Below are 22,350 nucleotides of genomic sequence, written 5' to 3'. Positions count from 1 at the left end.
TGGCGTCGGAAGAAGTGCGTGCTGAAACAGTGTTTTCTCATAGTCGAGAACTTACGGGTAAAGCGTGTGGTGTATGTGTGCATACTGTGTTGCGTATTATAAAACAGGGTAAAGTATCTACCACAGAAATCGGTGAACCCCTATTCAAATGTCCTGGGAAACATGCCAGAGAACAGAAACGAGACCGATGATGATGGGCTTGCAGTTCCTCTGTAATAAATACCTTCAAACTTCTCTCAGGTACTAGTTTATCTTATATGCTGCAGTGATATGATATAATCCTGTGTAGAATTCTTCACTATATATTTCATTGTACTCAAATATCACGTGCATGCAATATATATATATAAAAAGTTGAATATTGGACACAACGAATTCTGTTTTTTTTTTTCCTTCCGCTAGCATTTGGTTTGGCAACAGCGCAATAGCACTGGCTGCGTATTGGCTGAACTCATGTTCCTTCTAAAAGCGTACGCCGTCAGCCCTTATCAACACTCAACACAAACGAATATAAATCTTTCTTCAGGACTCATTCACCTGTATGCAGCAAGTACTGGCATTCGCGGCAGAGAGACGCCACGTTCCGACGACATGGATCTTCACCCGCTAACAATATTCGAGCGGCATAATGACCCCACCAACCCTCCCTCGGGCACGTCACTGGTGATACCTAAATGAGTAAGCATTTGATCATATTGGGAGAAGAAACATTAGATGTGTTGGGAACGGAAGGGTTTTCACTGTGCAATAATTGTTTCGCGATCCAGCTGTATTCTATAGAAGACTTCCTTTGTTTCGTGCCGATATATGACAAGACTGCGGAAGCTGTGACAGACAATTTTGAACACTTTGTGAGTGCTTAAGCCTGAATATGAACAATTTGGTGGGTTTCGGCTTTTAAAAGAGCTGCAAACATGGGAGGACAAGGCACATTAGTGGTGTTCAGGCTCGAATCAGAGAAATATCGAACTGTCTGCGTCCAGTTCGCAGCACACAGTTTGAATCTCGTGTTGTCGAGTGCAGTGGCGGCCGGCGGCAACTATGATGGGTAGTGCCAACGTGATCAAGTAAATAGAAAAAAAAACCTCCGCAATGCCCCCCGCCCCCTCCTTGAGGTTGCGCCACTAGCCAAGATGTTTGTCCTCGTTTGGTAACGTGCCGATTCATCTTCACTCACTAACCTATCTTTATACACTACAGGAAACTTCCCTAAAAATGTAAAAATTACAAGAGGAAAGGAAAAACAAATCCTATCACCTTCTCCTCCCCCCATGCACACGTATTCTAACTGGATGTCGAAAATATCTTTGTTATGAAAAAATTGTCGAAATGCCAAAGGAAACTCGCATCATCATAGGATATTTTTTAAAAAGTCTGGATGGCCCTCTTGGTGCATCTATCTATTATCAAAAATGTTCATTTAACTTTGTTAAAATATTGGGTTCGTTTCTCCAAAAGTAGGCAGAAATTACTTCCCCAGCGGGTCTTACAAACCAGTCGTATTTAGCGACTTTTTTCTGAAGGTGGCAACTGTGTCGTGTCAACACTGCGAAAGTTCCCTCGCCAGGCCAGGCTGAGACTGGCACGGTTTCTTTATGGGCTAACCCCGCCCCCTGCCACTTTGTTCTCGGCTCATGGTGGAAATCAAGGAAATGTTCCTCGCTGAGACTTCTTCAACCCTCTGCACGTGTGTCAACTTAGTTAGGTCCATAATTAGGCCAGCTCTTCCAAAGTAAGTATATATATAGTTGAGAAAGTAGCGCAGTCTTCCCTCCCGAAGCTGAAAAAAGAGGGTCGTGGGCGGTCCCAACCCTGACGTCACTCACAGGACAGGGGTGACTCTGTCACTGACCTTTCCGCTTGTTATAGGATCTGCATTTGTGCGAGAGAGTGTGAAAGTGCCTTGTTTTTCCTTTTTCTGTAGCTTGTGTGATAGTGGAGAATTTTTTTTGCAACAACAATAACATTTAAGGAAGATGCCGTGCAATTGTGCTGTTGCTTTGTGCCCGAACAACGCAAGAAATACTGTAGGTGTAAGCTACTTTTCGTTCCCAAAGGATCTGATTACGTGCAAGATATGGGTTTCAAAGTGTAAGAGGTTAGATCCTGTTAACGCCAAAACAGCGACAGTGTGCTCATCGCATTTTCTGGATGCTGATTACGAACGGAACTTAAAAGCAGAAGAACTGCTGAGCATTGCCTGTAGACCGCAACTTAATAAAAACGCTGTACCAAGTTTAAATTTGCCTGGTTGTGTGGTGAATTGTAGTAGTGTGCAACAGCCAAATGACATAATTGATCGAAGTGGACGTGCCAATAAACGTCAGATTAGAAAGCGAGCATTGGAAAAACTTGAAGAGTTGTCTCCTCGCAAAAGAATTTGCATGGCACATAATTCAGAGACTTTGAGTACTGGAAATATATCCAATCTGCAACAAGATAGTGAGTTCGAAACGCTGACAAAGAAATTAAAATGTGCTGAAGAACAAATAAAGAAACTGCAGACACTACATGATGAAAGTGCTAAGAAAGTAAAGAAACAATGCAATCGTTTATTACATAAAGTGAAGAATTTACAAATTAGCAATAAAAGTTTCAGGCAACAGTTAGTAAAACTTCACAAATCAAAGCAATCTGCTTTCAATGTGTGTAAGAAAGTAAGGCAAATTCTTCGACCAGTGTTTTCCTCCAACCAAATCGAATGTCTTCTTAGCCACAAAAGCAGACCGAAACTGTGGTCGAGAAGTGATATTGTAAGTGCATTAGCACTTAGGCATGTGTCAAGAAAAGCTTACACCTACATGAGGAAAAATATGAAAATCCCTCTTCCAAGCATTTCCACTTTGCGTCACTGGACAAAAAGTTTCAAGTGTAGACCAGGCCTTCTGAAAAGTGTTATTGATGTTATGAAGAGTTATGGAGAATCACTTCAACCACACCAAAAGTGCTGCGTATTATACTTCGACGAAATGAATATATACTCCAAAGTTGCGTACGATGCTGAGAGTGACACTGTCATGGGACCGTTCAAGAATGCACAGGTAAATAATTTATTACTTTACTTACAAGTAGAATTAACAAGTTATTTATATAATGTTAGAACGTAACAGAAGTCAAATTCTAGCATAACGAATGAGCAAGTAATCATTTTCATTCATTCATCATTGAGAGCCTTTCCGATGGCGCAGTTCTGGAGTCGTCACCTTTCAATCAAGTGGTCCCTGGTTTGATTCCCGGTGGAGGCACATAGTGGTTAGGATCCCACTTTAAACTGTAGGTCCAGTCCCGATTAGCCTTACTGTGCATAAAGTGGACTTAAAACACCAAATCAATCCAAATCATTCATCATTGACTGCGGAGTTTTTCCGCTGCAACCTTCATCTTTTTCTATCTTGCGTTAGCGTGTGCGCGCGTGTGTATTCTTACTGTGTTGGAAATGTGAAAAGATATAAGGTAAAATATGAATAAAATTGCTAGGGTGTGTTCACCAAAACTCAGCGTTAATTTTTTGACTGAAGTTTTTCTAATAGAAGTAAACTACTTTAAAGTCCTTAAAAAAGTGTTACATAGCATAATTAAGAATGAAAAATACATATTAAAATTTGGAAAGACACATCTCGATAGACTGTGTTATCAGGATGAAGTACTAAATTTATTAGTAGTTCATAATGAGATTATTATCAAGTATTAATACCGTAATTATTGCTCGAAACTCAACATTTTAATGACAAGATTTTAGGATTTTTTTTTTTTTACAGGTCATTCTGGTTCGCGGGTTGTACGCCCCATGGAAACAAACTGTATACTACAACTTCGACACACAAACGACTAAGGAGATCTTATATTTAGTAATATCAGCAGTGCAAAGTACGGGCTATGAAGTTGTTGCGTGTGTTTCCGACTTGGGAGGTGGAAATATAAGGGTTTGGCGAGAATTAGGTGTCGCTTCGAGTCATCCTTCGTTTGTGAATCCGAATGATAAGGGACGGAACATTTGGGTATTTGCAGATACTCCACACATGCTTAAATTGCTAAGAAACCATTTTATTGATAAAGGTTTAGTCTTGCCATCGCAGAATGTCGTAACAAAAAAAGTCATACAGTCAGTGTTAGATAAAAATGAAAGTGAACTTCATTTGCCTTTATCGATAACGGATGCACACATTTGCGTATCAGGTCGCGAGAGACAAAGAGTATTCTATGCTGCTCAGTTATTTTCTAGAAGGACAAGCAGTGCTATATGTTATTTATTCCCAAATGAAGTTGAAAGTGCAGAATTTTTCGCATTAATTAACAACTGGTTTGACATAATGAATTCATATGTTAAAGAGAATTTTGATGTTAAATTAAAAAGTGCTTTTGGAGTGCATCTTGGACATCAAACCAAGGTGTTAAATGAAATGAAGCAGGTCATCGAAAGTGTTCGCGTGAAAGGACATGGAAAATTGTTGCCTTTTCAGCAAGGAATGATACAATCTATCAACGCATGATTTGGGCTCTATCAGGATATGAAACAGAAACACAATATGAATTTTTTACTGACTGCAAGGTTGAATCAGGATGTAATTGAAAATCTTTTCTCGCGTCTTCGTGGCATGGGAGGTTTCTATGATCACCCTCTCCCTACAGAATTTAAAAACCGACTTAGGCTGCTGCTGTTAGGAGTGAATATAGGACAACTTCCCCTAAAAATGCCAACCAGGGATCAGTGCGAGAATGATGAATTACACAGTAGGACATACAATAGTGTTTTTAGTACGATGGTGTCTGACCTTTTACTTGACAAAGAGGAAGGCGAATCAAAGACGAAGGATAACACCGATGGCAGCGAACTCCAGTTTCCAACAGAGTGCAGTGACAACGAAGCCCACGACTGTTCCAAGGAAGGTTTATATTATATCGCAGGTTTCATTGCGCAAAAGTGTCGGCATTTAGATAAAGATTTGGGTTCTCGTACGGACAGTCTTCCTCCCGTTCGTCAAAAAGAGAAAAAATGGGTTGACATAATGTCGCGTGGTGGACTGTATAAACCTACTGAAGATTTTTCCAAATCATTGAACAAATGGAAAATGCATTTTGTTTATACAATCCTCCTGGTGATTTAAGCAGGGAATGTGGAGTAATGAAAGCAATGAGGAAATTATTACTTTTCAGGTTTGCTATGATAAAGAAGGAAATTATAGATTTATTTGTCAAAACTTGGACATACATTCGTATCAGGCATTTAAATTCGAAAATTAAACACAATCGAAGTCTGCTCAAGAAAGGTAAAAAATGGTTGTTATCTAATTAATGCCAACCTGTAGTCAGGCATGACTAACTTTGGAGCGGGAACTTGTGATCTAATGCTTCTTTCCTGGACATGGTAAGTCACATTTATCAATTAATTTTAACTTGTGCATGGTAGTATATTTTCTTTCATTTGTATTTACATTTTGGTATTTTGATATTGTAATGTCTCGGCCCCAGTGATTTATTCACTAACTTCGCCCTAACACTCCACACAGTTTTTAAAAAAGGACAACTTTGTGGTTATTTTGGCTCTAAGTATACCTTTTCACCCCCATAAACACGAACTTACACCCCTGAAACAGAAAATTCTGAATAGACCTCTGCTCCACTCCCGAGCCGGCTTTCCCGCTTTTCATTACATGTTAATTATATTGATAGTTAACCTTCGGCGACACAGTTTACTAGATATAGTCTGCTCTATACATATACATTTACTTACACACACACGCTAGAACAGTGGTTTCCAACTGCAAAAGGTCCGAGGGCCAAAATTATATCCAGCAGTTGATTGGTGGGCCGCATTTTTTTTGGGGGGAGGGGTATTAAAAATTACAAAAATTATAAGTACTGAACTGAAAATGTAGTACTTTCGCATGACCTAAATTTCTAAAATGAGGCAATAAAAACAATGAAATCACAAATAAAAATTGTATAATTACAATTTATTTCACAAAACCCCAATACTTATGGATGAATTGAAAGAAATGAAAAACACACCATAAAAATAAGAATCCTTCATAGTAAGCGTTCAATGTGAAAATTGAGGCCGATCTGCTTCTTCTATTAAAGTTGGAATGTCCACTTCAATTTCTGTATTTGAAAGTCTCAGAAGGTGAAGCAGTGAAGAATCTGCCTGTCGGCTTCTATAGCAGTTCTTGATGAACTTCATTGAAGAAAAAACACTTTCACACGCGTGTGTGCCACCGAACATCGATGTCATTCTTTGCCCAAAACTACGAAGGCTTGGAAAGCGTTCATTTGAAAGGTATTTGAAAAACTCTGGACCCTTTTCTTGCTAGTTTGAAGGAACACATCGCCTTGCAAATCACACAATTCAAGTTGGAGAGAAGATTCTTATTCTTCGATGTTAATGCCAAGAGGATTGCTAGATAGCTGGATTCTGCTTTTAAGTTCTTCAAAATCTTTAAATCTGGAGTACAAATCATCCATTATTTCTTGAATGCTTGCACTGAATTCAGAAAAGTCCAGTGTTTCTTCATCATCTGCTAGCCGCCGACAGCTTGGAAAATGAACCAGGTTATTCCTTTCCAAAGTAACGTTGAAAATCTTCAGTTTATTACGAAACCCATTTATGTTTCCCATTAAATCTGACACCAGCTGGTTTTTTTCCCTGCAGTTTCAAGTTCAATTCGTTCAAATGACCTATTATATCTGTTAAAAACGCCAGTCGCTTAAGTAAGTCCATACTCTGAAACTGTTCCAGTTGTGTTCCAGCGAAGAGGTGGGAAGCGGGCGAGTACATTCCGCATAGGGAAGGGGTAGAATGCATGGTGTCAAAAGAAAGTTGCGTCATTTTAGATTCTTCTGATGATCATTATTGACTGCAAAATCAATTCTACCTGTGATATTGTCTTTCTGTACAGAGCTTCCGTTCCCTCAGTAAAAATAGAACGTATTTTAATAAAAATACATAAAATTAATGTATTTTACAAACTGGCTTCGCGGGCCGCAGAAAAAGGCATCGAGGGCCGCATGCGGCCCGCGGGCCGCCAGTTGGAAACCCCTGCGCTAGAACATTCAAACGATTTTTAAGACAAATTTATTTCCAAAAACACGGAAGAAGTATATATGAATTCCTATGCCGTTGCTTGTGTTCGTCTTTGACATGTCCTGTGTCTGACGTCATCCGTGGAGGTTTACGAATGGTTCCGAACTTTTCCGAACGCCAGACCACCTCCCTGAGCTCTTCCACGGCACGGACTCTTGCCTCGCGAGGGTACGAACGAAACAGCTGGCGATGCAGTGAGGAGGTTGGGGCGCTCGTCACGTCAGCTTGACCGATTGCAAAATTCGAATCTCCTTGTCTGTAAACTATCATTGTATTAATTTAACTTTACTTGGCGACGTATGAATTTCTTCTGAGGGTAGTGCCATGGCACGGCGGCTCTACCCCTTGAGCCGCCGCTGGTCGAGTGGATTGATTGTCCATCCCGTGCATGTGTAACAGCTTCGAAAAACACTTTTGGTTACCTGGTACACACATGTTTTGATGCCTGATGAGAAGAAATGGACGAACATACATACTAAGATAGTTCCGGCACACAAGGTTAATGGAAACTGAGGAGTCGAGTGGTAAAAAATGTTCCGATTTCACGTTCTGATTACAATCGCAGCCTTAATCAGTGGTGACGATTTAGGGGATAGTCGCTCCCCATTTTTTTGGGCCTCTTAATCCTAAGCCTTGTCTAAGAAGAGAAAGTAGTGGAACCACACTGCCACCACTGACCTTAAACATATAATTGTGAGGTTCTATATATATACCCCTTAAAAAATGTGTTCACCCCCCCCCCCCCCCCGCACCGAAAGGAATTCCTGGATCCGTGCCTGCACCACACATACACCGTTCCGGAACGGAGTGCAGACACAAAATACACTACTTGACTTCAAAACTAGACGACTCTGTGTCAGGCCCGTAGCTAGAGGGTGGCAACTGCCCCCCCCCCCCCTGAGAGCCTGCTCTGCCCCCCTGTGAAAAATACAGAACACATTCCTACCTGGAATTCTCACTACTCTTTACAAGTATACCCTGTATTACTCTAGGAACATAACAAAAATTGATTTCGTGATATATGAAAGTGTGTGTATTGGGGGGAAAACATTACCTTCCAGATTCAGATTTCGGGAATTGATCTCGCAATTTTAAGTATCTAGAACAGTTGTGACATTTTGAGAAGTCTTGTATTAAAGGTACCTAATGTGTTTGGATGTTTTTCTTGGATGTGTTGCTATGAAGTTTAAACTGCATAATTTTGTTTCCCCAGTCTACCTCTTGGTAATAGCGATTCATGTGATAGAGAGAGAGGGGAGTGGATATTAAATTATTTTTACTTGGCGTTGCATTTCTACCACATCTAGCTAATCGTGACAATGTGTGATGATGTGAAATTGAGAAGACACACTCACAAACAGTGCTGCAACCACAGGGGAGCAGGGACATTGTCACCCCTAATCTTGGACGGATGCCCAATCTAGGGGGGGGTGCAAACATTGAAGTAAAGAAACATGACTAGCAGAATCTATGGATAGCAGGACAAATGGATACTCAAGATGAAATTAGTTTTCAAGTGTTTCTTGCATTTTTCTTCCAGACGGTTAAGGGCGCTTGCAGGAGGCACAGAGGGGCAATTGCCCCCTCAATTTCAAATTTTTTATACAAATAAAAGTACATTTTTCGTAAAATTTTTCTTGCTCGCTTCGCTCGCACACGTGGAGCGCACACATTTGAGAGACAATTTGGCGGATGAATTGATCATAAGGACATACATTAAGGACAAAAGATGCCATATTTGGACTGCTTGCAAGCGCGGAGCGTCCATGTAAGCCGGGCTTACACTTTATTAGTTCTAGTAAAATGTATGTAATTATATGGCAAAATTCCTAAAAACTTCAAAGTTCAACTCGGCCCGATACCAGTCTTCGAGATCCTGTTTGTTAGATTGCAACACTTCAGCACCAGGGGACACATGGGAACTCCCGCCTTTTGCTTGCGGAAAGTTGTAAGCCGTCTGAATGTTGCCTTACAAATTTCTGACCGCGAAGGAAGCGTGCCTACCTTATCTGGATGGAGAAGAGCAAGGAATGTAGGGAGAAGAGCGGGCCAAACCCTAGGTTTGTAAACCTACGGCCACAGGCTTACAGCAGCGTTGCAAACCTCATGTTTAGAAAAAGTGTTGTTCATGGACGTCCGCAGTATTTCTTTCCACCAGGGAGGATTAAGCAAAGTATTTTTTTTTTCAGGGCTTGGGGTAAACTAGGTATATTTCCCCTCTCAAAATATACTAATTCAATTTGAAGTTAACATTTTTCTGCAACGCCCTTCCAATAATTAACAATTTGATGTGACTGAAATGAAATTGTATGTGTGAAAATGGTTGACATTCATTTTTCAGGAAGTGTCTCCTTCTGGACATCCATGGCGTCCTTTAAACTCCGAAATTATGCTACTACTAAATTGTTCTGTGATTTTCATATTATTAATATTAATTTATAACAAAAATATAAATATAAATTCGAATGGTTCAACCAACGGCATGGGTTCGACGTTATGCGTGAAAAGTTTGAGAAAATTCAACCACAACGAAAAGTGGCCCTCTTGTTTTATTTATATCCCCAACTTACAAACGACTTTTTAAACTTGTGCGAAATTTAGCACCATTATGCTTGGGTTGGCTTCACTGAATACGCGCCAGCGAGGCACAGGTCCTGCAAAAGGAGGGGATCCAGCGTTGTCGGGTATGGATGGTTGACTGCAAAGGAAATTTGAGCCGGCGCACAGTGTGGTATTTTCGTAATCTAGCTGGACAAAAGTCAATTTTCGCATTTGGCTACATGGGTTAAATACTTGTTAATTTGCAAAGGAGTTGAACCATATTACATGAAACTAGGCTCTGTATTCCAAGAAATCACACTGAAAGGGTCTCACTAGCCGACCACCTGAGTTCCGCCTGCCAAGTGCTGCAAGATATCGCGTCATTCGTCTGAGTTTGCTCGATGAATACGGTCTGTTTCTCTGTGCTAGTGGTGATTGTGTGGTGTTCTTATTTTCTTTCGTGTTTCAACGTAAGGTTACACTTGTTGGTGTATTATTATATGTTTTAGTTTAAGCATGAGCAGCATCAGAAAAAGTCACGTTTATTTCTGTATGAAAAAACGTATAAGTCAGTTTGGACTAGAGTTTTAGTACATTATATCGTATTATACAGATCTATTATCCTAGTTTTCTGAAAGAGTTACTTGTTACCTACACAGATGATGTTAATGTGTTTGCGAATGTTTGCGACACTCATATACTTTTTTTAAAATTACAGAATGACTACGCAAATTTCACGGCGGAATGTTTTGACGTGTGGTATACCAACGCCAAAGAATCAATAACGGATGCTTTGTTAAATTATATAATGGAAGAATGTGGTGCCTCGTCCTTTTCGGAAGACATTATAAAACGTTTAAAAGTAACAATCAGAAGTGTTAGCCAAAAAATAGAACAAAAGTGGTTGAAGTCCGGAAGACATAGAGAACGCTTTTTAAAAACTAATTCTTTGTGGTTAGAACAATATATATCACTTCCTGATATTACAGAGGTTGTTCCGCCTACGTTTGGCCAATTTCGTTCCTCCCACCCTGCACTCAGAATGAACTCACCCAACCTTGGTCAGGCATGTTTGTCAGTGTAGTGTGTGAGCTGTAAAAGTGTGGTTGTGTTTTCTCACTGGGCCAAAAATTTCGCCAAAACTGAGCCGCTTTTTGGGAGGAGTGCGTTGTATAACTTTCCAAGTGTTTGCATTTTCTCGCTTGGCCGAAAATGCTGCCAAAACAGTTGCTTTTGGGAAGGTTTTGTTGTAGCCTTTTATGACGCAAAGTTCAGTGTGTCAATGATCAGGAAGTAGTGTAAGAGCAAGAATTGTGACGTTAGTTTGACTTTATTCAAGAATGTGATCGGCAAGTATAAGGATTGCATGGCCCCAGCGTTCGGTTCTCCAACAAAGGGGACGAGAACACGGCCGTGCACACAAGCAAACCACCAGTATGCAGGCGAAACTTCGCAGAATGGGCATGCAAGAGAATCCACCGACCCAAAGACAGATGGAAAATCATCTAAATATGTCTTTGGAAACTGTTAACAGCACCTTGCACTTGCATACTGGTGGTGGCTTGTGTGCCACACACAACTTTGTCGGGTCCAACATCCCCTCCCCCCATGCTCCCCAACAAGCTTCCGGCCAGCAGTGTCCTGGATTTTCACTTACGAAATAAAGCAACCCTAATCATACCAAAAGTTGATCCATCCCTCCCCCCCGTGAACTATATATACGCCCATAACAATATCCCATACTGAAATGGTACGATATAATTATTTTGAATTTTGTACTGCGAAAAAAGCCGCCTCATCTCGTTACCCCGAATGCATTAATTGGTTGGTTCACAACTTCACCACTAAGGAGCCTATCGAGACGAGACATGGCAGCCTTGGTCTCGTTCTCGTTGAGCGTTGTAAATGTCTGTCTCGTGTTTATTTGTAAATGTCTCATTGACAGTCTCGTCTCAATTTATAAACATCCGTCTCGGTTTGGGAGGGCAATTCTCGTTCTTGTCTCAAGTCTAGAAAAATATAGAATTAACAACGTATGCAGACTTATCATTATAAATACAAAAAAAAAACCTTTCTTATTTTTTTTTTTATTATTATTATTATTGACTCCTCGTTTCGACGGTACAGCCCTCGAAAACTAAATATTATCCTGCTTATATATGCAAACCAAACTGCTGATTCAGAATTACCAGGAATGAACTGGCGTTGTAATTATTATACACAAAATTCATGATTTATCTGAGGAAGTCGCATGTTCCAGGTTTGACTCTCGACCTGGGCATGACTGTTTCCTTGTGAGTGACATTTGATTGAACTGGAAATTGTTACATGGGAGGATGTTTGCTCGAGACTTTGGGGACACCTAGGGGGATGCTTCTATTATTAATGTTAGTGTTGCTCACGAGTCGAGGCATGTTCCGTCTCGTCTCATAAAAGGAGATGGGACAAGTGAATGTTTTCGAAATGAGATGGGACAGAAGAAAAAGTTCGTCTCTTATCATGGCAGGTTGGGTGATACTTAGATTGTGCAGTTGGTAGTAGTGTGTGTGTGGGGGGGGGGATGTACTCCTGCACCCCGACTTCGAATACAGCTTGTAGCTTCATTGTAGCGATTAGCCAAAAGTGGGAAGAAATGTGATGTTAGAGATGATAATTAATAAATAAATTATAATAAATTAACCATGCGTTCTCATCGTTGCGGTTAAACAAAGTGAACGGAAAAACGACGTAAAAGTAGGCTAAATACAAAAATTTGCAATATATATATTAACTGAAGAAAACTGTCATTTACTGCAGGAAATTGAAAAACTCACCGTACCTTTTTATACCGTATCACCTCTTATGTTGCAGAAATTGGCGGGTAAACCAGTGTGTTCTAAAAGTATTATCTTAAAATTTGTGAAGAAAATATTATGACGAAAATAACTGTAATTCCAGAAAAGGCATTCCTATAATATTAAGTTCTTGCCAGTCAGAACTAACCTATGTATTCGCAATGAACAAGGCTGTTCACGTGTTCAGCCATTGACTGTTACAAGGTTTGCTTTGTCACCCTAATGGGAAAACAACCCTCTACCGAGTGGCTGAATTATAGTAAAGACTGCTAGGGCATAATTCATCTCCAAGAAATGGAGCACAGATTTTTGCACTGGAAGTTTAAGATACTTGTTTTACACGGTAACAAGTGAATTTTCTGTCGCTTCCGCGACTCATGCTAAGTTGACGGGACGAGCAGAAGCCTCGCCTGCACGCATTTCTAAGTGATGACGTCAGAGGACCTCCTGTCTGTGGAGAGGACGTTTTCAAATCCGTGACGTAGTAGGTGAATTTCAGCGGTGTTTGAAGGCGTGTTTCTCGAGAACCGAAACAAATATCGCCGAGATATTTTGCACATCTCATGTTTGTGTCATTATCTGTAAAATGAATGGATTTAAAACGTTTTTCATGTCAAAGTGGAAATGTCCATTCTTGCTCTTACACTACTTCCTGATCATTGACACACTGAACTTTGCGTCATAAAAGGCTACAACATAACCTTCCCAAAAGCAACTGTTTTGGCAACATTTTCGGCCAAGCGAGAAAATGCAAACACTTGGAAAGTTATACAACGCACTCCTCCCAAAAAGCGACTCAGTTTTGGCGGGATTTTTGGCCCAGTGAGAAAACACAACCACTCTTTTACAGCCCACACACTACACTGACAAACATGCCTGACCAAGGTTGGGTGAGTTCATTCTGAGTGCAGGGGGGGAGGAACGAAATTGGCCAAACGTAGACGGAACAACCTCTGTATTACTGAAAGTGTCGAAAGTGTTTCACTACCTGGACCAAGTAGAAGGGTCGGAAGACCGCAAAAAGACTTTGAGAGTGTTAGTGGTAAAACAGAAGAAAGGCGAATTCAACACATCCTCGAAACATCGAATCAGGAAGAGATATATATCATTAGCAGCCGAATTACAGCTTTGGAAGGAAGGCAAAAGAGATTCAGCAGCAATTGTGAAAGAGCTTTGTCAATTTTCGCCTAGAAGAGGGACAAAGATAAAGAAAGCGCGGAAGTGTTTGGTAAGCCCAAAACAAAGTGGACTGTCGGAAGACCAAGCCCTGGCATTAATGGTCGATGCGAATCTCTCGACACATCAATATAACGCAATACGCCATACAACTAACCAATTAAAGTAAAATATTTATCCCAGTTATAAGAAAGTCCAAGCGGCAAAACAGTTGTGCTATCCTAGTGGCATTACTGTAAGAGAAACGTTCACAGAAATAAAACTGCAATCTCTTCTGGATTACACTATTACGCGAAGTACAAGAAGATGTCTTGATTGTATTACAGACTTGAAGACTTTAGAACTAATTGTGAAGTGGTGTTGCGATGGGGCCGAACAAAATAGATCTAAGCAAAAATTTTCTGATAAAAATTCCACTGACGAAAGTTTGTTTAGCCTATCAATGGTGACTATTCAATTGTATTCAGTGAATAGCCAAAACCTCAAACACGTCATATGGCAAAACCCTTCCCTATCTTCTACTAGATATTGTCGTCCCATCAAGTTCGTGTTTGCCAAGGAAACAGTGGATGTAATTAACGCCAATCATCGTCATATATTTTATTATTAGTATGAGATATTTTCTTGAAATATGTCTCAACCCTTGGCAGTGCTTTTGTATTTCATCTACAACACTTTACAGCATATATAACTTACATATTGAAGGCTAAATAATTTTGTCCAGCTAGATTACGAAAATACCACACTGTGCGGCGGTGCTTCAAGGAGGTTTTTCCCAGGAACAGGGAATTCTGAAGCAAAAATCTCACAGGAAGGGGAAAAAGGAGAAACCTAAAAATGAGCGGGATACGGGAAAACTAGATACACATTGATGTGCTAAATTCTTGTTTCCGTTTTTAGCTTATAGGAGAGCATAAACATCAGAAATATTAAGATCTCTGTTGTCCGTTTATGTATGAACTCAGCTGGTAATAATTGAGCTAAAAGGTGCAAAAATAAATAAATAAATGTTAATGAAAGCTGAAGATTGAACCAATTTTACAAATCGCATGTCAAATGTGAACAAAATATTATTAATTACGTAGTCCGTGATTGAAACACTCTTCGAACAGCGTTCGAAAAGCCTGTTTATGATCTTTTAGGTGCTAGATTTACTTTTACAGTATCCTAAGAAAGCACTTACATGTCCTTTGATAGAAATTTCTGGATATGTCCCTACAATTAGTGAGCATTTCTTTTATAATTAATATTGTATTTTTTTTAACTAAATATAGGGAATTTTAAGGCAAGGAATAAGACTGACTTAATTATCAGTTGAAATGTAGGAGATACACAGCCTAGCAAAGAAAACACCAATCCCAGAGATTTATCCAGAATTTTTAATTTGGTGAAAAATTCCAGGGAAGTGTTCTGAAAAAATGAGGGGGGGGTCGATGTGTGTGGATAAATCACTAAAAATGTCAGCCCAAAAATAAGCACAACGGGAAATAACCTTCATCATGATAGGCTTACACTGTTGGAAAGGTCACGCTCCGCCACTGACTGCTTGTAACATCGAAAGAACAACTAGATGAGCAAATAGTGACTGCGAAAAGTTGCTTGCTTTGATGTCCTGTACACATGTGAAAGTTGTCAGTGTTCATCAGGCGGCACCCTATGCATATAGGTTCAAGAAAATGACAAGTAGAAAAAAGCTGCAGTCAAATAAATAGGATTGAAAATCTCTCAAATTATATTCTATTTATTTTCTTATATTTATATTATATTGTGTCTGTAGCAGACGTCTGTTGAAGTACCTCAGGCACAACCTAATTTTTTGACAAATAATTATGTCAACTCTTCTATGGCGTGGATTCTCCTAATTTTATTCATATATATCATACTGGAAGAAATCGGTATCAGCATTAAAAAAAAACTCTGATATTTGGGGTTTGTACGCTTCTGCTCAAAAAGTGATTGCGATAAGCGGTCCAGAGACCTTATCACGTGGAAATGAGGTAAAGCGAAGGAGACTCCTTATATCGTTCGGTTTCGTACCATAGTCATTAAGGAAGGTATTTTTCATAATGCAAAGATGATACATTTCCTTCTATAAAACTTGATATGAAATATTAATGATGACATTGTAATCCAAGAAGTCATTGATCAATCAAGGGATTCCTATTTGTTTGTAGAGTGTCAAACACAGTATTTCAACAACACAATATTTTGCAAAATGGTTAACGTAACCAGTAGGCAAACATTGTCTGTAGTGATGCAAAAGTCTTTCATTTAAAGCAAATAGAGTCCATGGTGGACTAAGGGATCCATGTTTCAATGATTTAGCAAGTAGGCCTACAAAAAATGTATTACAATTTTTTACACAATTCATTGAAATGTAGATAATATGTAACCATTATTATTTAATTAATTCAATTTTTCTTGCATAACACAACACAATGGTGTTGTTGGATGATTGTTAGATTCCTTTGTGCGTAAAAATCTTTGATACTGGAAACTAGAAGGAAACCTTATGAAGCACGATTTATAAATGACTTCCCTAATCAGTTCTGCAGAGAAGCCCAAAGCTGTTGGTACATATTAATTGTCTATTAACATTATTGACCTCTAAATATAAAGTAGATACAGTCCCAATTAGCCTATTTATGTTAAACTTTATTTTTATATTATTTGGTAGTCCGATAGGTCATTATCGAAATATTGTTATTTGATGTTGCTCGAACTTTTTTTGTTCGTTGGGGTTTCAAGATATCACTCCTTTCCTGTTACTTATCTCTTTTGGAGGAGGGAGGCAAGTGCCCCTCTGTACCTTGCTATATCTGCCATTGCAACACAATATATTACAAATTTGCCCCCTCTAGGACTGACTTCGCCCCCCCCCCCCCTACTAAGAATTTCTGGCTACGGGCCTGCTCTGTGTTGCACCGTGTAACCAAGTAGACGCTTCGGTGAAAAGAGAGTCAGTCAAAAAGTTCAGCGAACTAGACGGGACTAATGAAAGTACACATTCCACTTTATGCACAGCCAATAGTTTTATTACAACTAGAGTTTAGCATTCGATTCTGCAATGTGCGGCTCTCGAAACCGAAATCAGGACTATAATAAAAGGTTTCTAAACGTCACCAGCAACAATTGAGAGGGGAAGCTAAAATGCTTCCTGGACGAGTAGTCACAATTATTTGTATCTTTCATATTTCCTTCCTCTGCAGGTTAGATAAGGATGAATTATGATTACAACTGATAAAGGGTCACTGGCAGAGAAAGGCTCAGGTAAGGATTCGAATCCGGACCTTTCTGAATCTGAATCGACCACTCAACGCGCTCTGCCACCGTGTCGGCGTCACAAATACTATTTCATTCGTGTTTCATCCTGCCATTCTCACCTTTTGCTCGTTGGAAATGTTGGGATGGTACCTTTAACGAAGGCCACAGACGCATGCTTCGACTTGTTCGTGTCCCTTCATTGGCCCGTTACGGTTATCCTGGGGACACAAATAGCACACCATATGCCCAAAATCCTACTTGGAGTTAAACAGCGTCTCTTGAGTTTCTCTGTCGTTACGTTATTCTTCAAGACCCTCTCCTATGGCGTACTATTAACGTATAATTAATTACTAACTTATTTTATTATTTGACTGTCTGCACCAAAGCATAACACTGAAGGGATTACTAGATTATATTTTATGTTGCATGAACATGTTTTGTACGTTGGGATATGACGATATCATGATCATCACTTTTCATTAATCTTTTTGAGGGTGGTCACATGCTCCCATGCCCCCTCCCGGGTTAAATGCGCCAATGTATGCAAGTACGAATATAATCGTGGATGTCTACTCAAGATGCACACTCTTTTAGTTGAGCACATTACTGTCTGGTAATCTTATTTACACAGTTACCCAAACGTCGCAACACACAGCTTGACCACATGCTAAAACAAGAGTGGTTGAGTTTTGCTGAATTTCATATCTAGCTTTCACTCACCTTGAACAGATATCCTAAAATAACGTAGTACTCGCCTCCAATAATTCAAAATCCAGAAGTTATTCTAAAAACACCATTACGTTCAATGCTGCATACTGCTTGTCTCTCACTATATATACACACACACACAAGACGCCACGAATACAAACACACAGTTGCTTCTTGTTATTCACCAAATTACAGTAGTTAACAGCGATCAGCTGACTACGCAACACAAACGTTCGCAACGCAAGCCAAAACCACTGTGTGCTTGGTGCCAGGCAATGCGCAACCTATTCCGCGCATCTCGTGACACAGTTGTCAGTGTTGCCAATCTAGGTTAGTAGAAAACAGCTGAATCGAACTTGCAGAGAAGCTAACAGGATGTGTGGCCCTAGCAGCCACAGATATGTGGAAGCTTTAATTAATTACTTTTCAGTTATGTTGTCGAGTTCTTTTTTTAATAACTCTAGGCCTACAATAATACTAATTATTACTGGTTTTATTATTATTTTAACTATTTCACCCACACACAGAAGCCAGTAAAAATAGTCACAAGCAGTGGTGAATGCAGGCTTGTGTAAATTTGAACCAGCTTAAGGGAGATTTTACACCAAAACGACAAGCAACATGCGACACGTGTCGCTTGAGGATTTCCTAAATAACGCAGCGGCCAGTCATGCCGCTACTGTGTGAAACGTTGCTGTTGATTGGATCGTTCCCAAGCGACATGTGTCGGTTGTCGCTTCGGTCTGAAAGCTCTCTATGAAATAAGAGTACACCACATCTCATTCAAAGTGAGTGAAAACCAATTGGATTTGCAAGTGAAGAAGTAAGTCTCATAACGATTTTTCTTTCTTTCTGTGCGAAGGATCCGCTACCAGGTGCGGGAAAAAATCTTGACCTGTCACGATTTCCCAAACAGTCAGAAATTTTGAATCATCGAAATTTTCTTCACCATTAAGATTTCACACCGAAGTGACAAGCGACACGTGTCACTTAAGAACAGTGCCGTGCCCTACGCGGGGTTCGTAGGGGTCATAACATCCCTCTTTGGACCAGCATTCCTTTAAAAAAAAAAACGGCAGAAAAAAATGACAAAATGAGAGCTGGCCACTTAAAAAGTATACGTAACCTTACTGTCGAAAATCCTATGCACGTCACTGCTTGAAAACGAACCAAGAAACATCAACGGTGGGTTGCACGCACGAGCCTCCATTCGATTGGTGAAATCCTCGAGCGATGTGCAACATGTGTGTCGCATCGCTTGTGACTTCGGTGTGAAATCTCCCATAGTATTGAAATTGGAAATTTTGTTTCCAGAAATGTGCGAAATAATCACCTCAGGGAGAAAACGTGTAGAATCCCAAATTTTTGTATACATATACCACCTGATGTGATAGACGTTAGAAATTGTCCTGCGTGTTGTGTGAGGGTGTGAAAATAAATAGTGAAGTTAGATTAACGAAAACAAGCACTCGGTTCAATGGAACTTTATCATGATACGTATTATCATGGTATGGCTTTATTTATATTATGCAAATTATTGAGGTGCCGAGTGAGGCGGAGTTTAAAACACCGAGGTGAGCAAACGCATCTCTTTTCACCAGGTCTCGAAATGGAAAGTTTCACGAACAGAACTTTCGTTAACATGCCATTACGAGGGACGAGACGGAAAGGGAAGGTTCCAGATATTCAGTATTCACGAACCGGAAGGGTTCCGGTCCATTTCAATTTTCGACCCCTGCTTTTCACCCCTCTGGTGGCTTCCTTCAAGCAGCTAAATTTTATTGGGGCGTTTCGAGAGAAGGCAACGCATAAAAGGCCCAGATTTGGACTAAAATATCCAAGTTGCTAGCATTGAAAAGTCTGTGCGTGTTAGTTTTTCCACACGAACTCCCGAGATCAGTGGCGTCGCCCGAAAGTTTCATTAGGTTGTCTGAAGAGTACACACATTTTTGAGGGGAGGGTTACTTATATTTTCCTTCCCTTTATGTTTCCATCTTTTCGCCATGGTCGACAAGAAAGGGGTTCAGAGCGAAAGTGCCGTTAACTCCATTCACGACAGTTTTGAGGGTCTCCTCGATGGCGTAGTGGTAACGTCGTCGCCTTGTAACCAAGGGGCCCCGGGTTCGATACCTGGTAGAGGCACATGGCATAGTGGTAAGGATTCCACTATATATAGGTGGTCCCGATTAGCCTTTCTGTGCATAAAGTGGACTTAATTCAACAACGATAGTTTTGATAAAAAGGCACAATTAAATAATATAATTAGCTAACTGTTGGAGCACAAACATAGTGGTGCCTCCATGCAGGCCCGTAGCCAGGAATTCTTAATGGGGGGGATTTTTAATATATTGTTGCAGATATAGCAGGGTACAGAGGGGCACTTGCCCCCCTCCTCCGAAAGCGATAAATAACAGGAACGGGATAATATCTTGAAACTCCAATGAACAAAATAAGTTCGAGCAACATCAAATAACAATATTTCGATAATGACATTTCGGAATACTAAAGAATACAAAGATAAAGTTTAACATAAATAGGGACTGTATCTACTTTATATTTACAGGTCAATAATGTTAATAAACTATTAATATGTACCACTAGCTTTAGGCCTCTCTGCAGAACTGATCAAGAGAGTCCTTTATAGATGATGCTTCATAATGTTTTCACTCTTGTTTCCAGTATGCAAGATTCTTATGCACAAAGGAATCTAACGAGAATCCAACACCACCATTGTGTTGTATTATTATTTAAGAAAAATCGAATTAATTAAATAATAATGGTTACATATTATCTACACTTTGATGAATTGTGTAAAAATTTGTAATACATTTTTTGTACTCGCTAAAACATTAAAACGTGGGTCACTTAGTCCACCACGGATTCTATTTGCTTTAAATGGAAGACTCTTGCATCACTACAGACAATGTTTGCCTACTGGTTACGTTAACAATTTTGCAAAATATTTTGTTGAAATACGTGTTTGACACCAGACAAATAGGAATCCCTTGATTGATCAATGACTTCTTGGATTACAGTGTAATCATTAATATTTCATATCAAGATTTATAGAGGGAAATTTTGAATCCTCTTTCGTCTTATCCCATCTCCGCAGCACGAGGTCTCTGGGCCGCTTATTGCCACCACTTTTTGAGCAGAAGCATACAAACCCCAAATACCAGGGTTTTTTTTATGCTGATACCGATTTCTGCCAGTCACAGAATGGCTTAAGATATATGAATAAAATTAGGAGAATCCACTCCATAGCAGAAAAGTTGACAATTATTTGTCAAAAAATTAGGTTGTGCCCGAGGTATTTTAACAGATGTTCGCTATAGGCAATGTAATATTATTATAAATATAAGGAAATAAATAGAATACAATTTGACATTTCAATCGTATTTATTTCACTGCAGCTTTTCTCTACTTGTCATTTTCTTGAACCTATATTCACAGGATGCCACCTGATAAAACCGACAACTTTCATAGTGTGTACAGGACATCAAGGCAAACAACTTTTCTCAGTCACTATTTGCTCGTCTAATTCTTCTTTCGATGTTACAAGCAATCAAAATATGGCATCTTATGTCCTTAATGCAATGCCGTTGATAGCTTCGCAGTTGCAAAAGGCATTTATTTTTACTGCTGTTTAAGTAAAAATCTACAATCAATATATGGGAGGAGTTGATCTATTGGATTCCATGTTGGGCTACTATTGGATAATGATCAGATCCAAAAAATGGTACATGAGAATCTTTCACCACCTAATTGATATGGCAATTGTCAACCCATGGTTATTGTGGAGACTGCAGGGTTGTACATGCCATTAGTAAATTTCAAAATTGAAGTGTCAGACGCACTATGCAAACAAGGCAAGACCTCTGTTCGGCGTAGAGGATGCCCAAGCAACGAACTTGAGAATGAAATTCAGAAAAAGAAATGAAATAGGCCTTCTGTTCCAATCCCTCAAGTGCACATTCGCCGAGACAATGTTGGACACATCCCAAATTTTGAAACTCGAATGAGGTGCAAATACCCAAAATGCACCGGTAGGTCCTTTGTACATTGTGTAAGATTCCATTATGTTTGAACAAGGACAGAAACTGCTTCTTGTTATTCCATACCATGTGATTCAGACAATATGAAACTGCTGTGTTCAAACAGCTCAGAAACAATTAAATGTAGTGTACTGGAATATCCATAAATGTAGTGTACTGGAATATCCATAAATGCATGTTGTGCCATATATGATCCAAACACATTTTTTTAAATAGAATTTTTGAAAATAAAATGTTTCTTTCAAAACTGTTTGCTTCTTTTGTCCACCAATATCAAAAGTAACACTTTTAAGATTGAGAACAAAATATAACATGCTATGGAAACGATATCATGCCAACAGTCAGGGCTATCACTTACATTTTCCTTTATAAAATGCATTTATCATAACACACACCGATGTTGCTTATCATATTTGATGCGTTTGCTTCGAGAAAGATTCATATAAGATTTGAAATTGATATTTACACTCCATAAGATGCTTAGTGTAACCCATATCAAACTACAAATTTTATCACTTTCTAACCAAAATAATAAATGTGAAACACTATCACACTTTCATCACTTTTGATAATAATTTGAGCCAGTAAGCTGTCCTACATCTTTCACTAGCAGACCTCCATGGTGGGATGGTTACATAACACACTATGAAGCCAGGGGTTCCAGGTTCGAGCCTGGGCATTAGTGTTCATG

General features: G+C 39.5%; 1 protein-coding gene across 1 annotated transcript in view; it reads right to left on the bottom strand.

The window, feature by feature from the left end:
• The window catches only part of LOC146000627 (uncharacterized), a 62,417-nt gene extending 44,572 nt beyond the window's left edge, over positions 1-17,845 (bottom strand). The window contains exon 1 of the mRNA XM_083138382.1: positions 17,617-17,845. The gene's annotated coding sequence lies outside the window, so the exon portion shown is untranslated. The remainder of the gene's footprint in view (positions 1-17,616) is intronic.
• Positions 17,846-22,350: the final 4,505 nt, after the last annotated feature.

This window comes from Lepisma saccharinum, chromosome 1 (genome assembly GCF_977018435.1).
Source record: "Lepisma saccharinum chromosome 1, izLepSacc3.1, whole genome shotgun sequence".
NCBI classification, from domain to species: Eukaryota; Metazoa; Arthropoda; class Insecta; order Zygentoma; family Lepismatidae; genus Lepisma; species Lepisma saccharinum.
Note: the sequence above shows the minus strand (reverse complement) of the source record. Positions and strands in the feature narration are given on the sequence as shown.